We start from the raw sequence: 791 nt of genomic DNA on the forward strand, positions 1-791 counted from the left end.
AAAAAAAAAAAAAAAAAAAAAAAGAGACGAGCTCCTAGTATTTGTACTCCTCCCCCAACAGTGTCCTTCCTGCACGAAGCCGGCAGTGGTAGCAAAGGCAGACCCGCAGCTCGAGTCGCTGCTGCCTGGGCCGGGCCAGGGCAGGGAGAACGGCTGCTGGGGGAAGAAGCGGCTGCAGGAGCTCCGGGGCTGGTGGTCTCCTGCCCCCTCAGTGCAGCCTGACCCAGCTCGGGTGCGAGTGGAGCCGGACGCCCCTCTTCCTCCAGGCGGGAACAGCGATGGCAGCGCATGGGAGGCAGGCACGAATTCCCTCACGCCTCGCAGAGGGGCATAGCGTGACCGGGCCCGAGCCGTTTCCAGAAGCGGCACCCCACGCCTCGCTGGGATTGGCAAATAAAGGAGGTTTAACGGTTGCAGAAGGGGATTCTACCTCCGGAGCAGGACACAAAAGGCGGGAGTGTCGGCTGGGGGCACGGCTGCCCTCTGCACCCCCTCCTGTCTGTCAGGGGAGGGCCTGTTCTGCCGCAGGGCTGCGAGGAGCTGGGCAGAACAGGCACCTTTTCCAAACGTAGCCAAAGGGAACCAGGGTTCCCCCCACCCCAACCTGGTAATGTCTCAGCTGGTTTCCCAAATATTGCTGAGCTTGGCAGAGGCCTGCCTGCTTGCTTCACTCGCTTTGGGCTGCAAAACAGATTTTTAAGGTGCTAAAATCCAGGTCCTTATATGTTAAAATCTGTCCTTCGCTGCCCCAGACCTCTGGTTGTGCCTGGAAGCTAGCCTTAAGGCACACC

Source organism: Haliaeetus leucocephalus, unplaced genomic scaffold, assembly GCF_000737465.1.
Source record: "Haliaeetus leucocephalus isolate CR32 unplaced genomic scaffold, Haliaeetus_leucocephalus-4.0 Scaffold0, whole genome shotgun sequence".
In the NCBI taxonomy this organism is placed as follows: Eukaryota; Metazoa; Chordata; class Aves; order Accipitriformes; family Accipitridae; genus Haliaeetus; species Haliaeetus leucocephalus.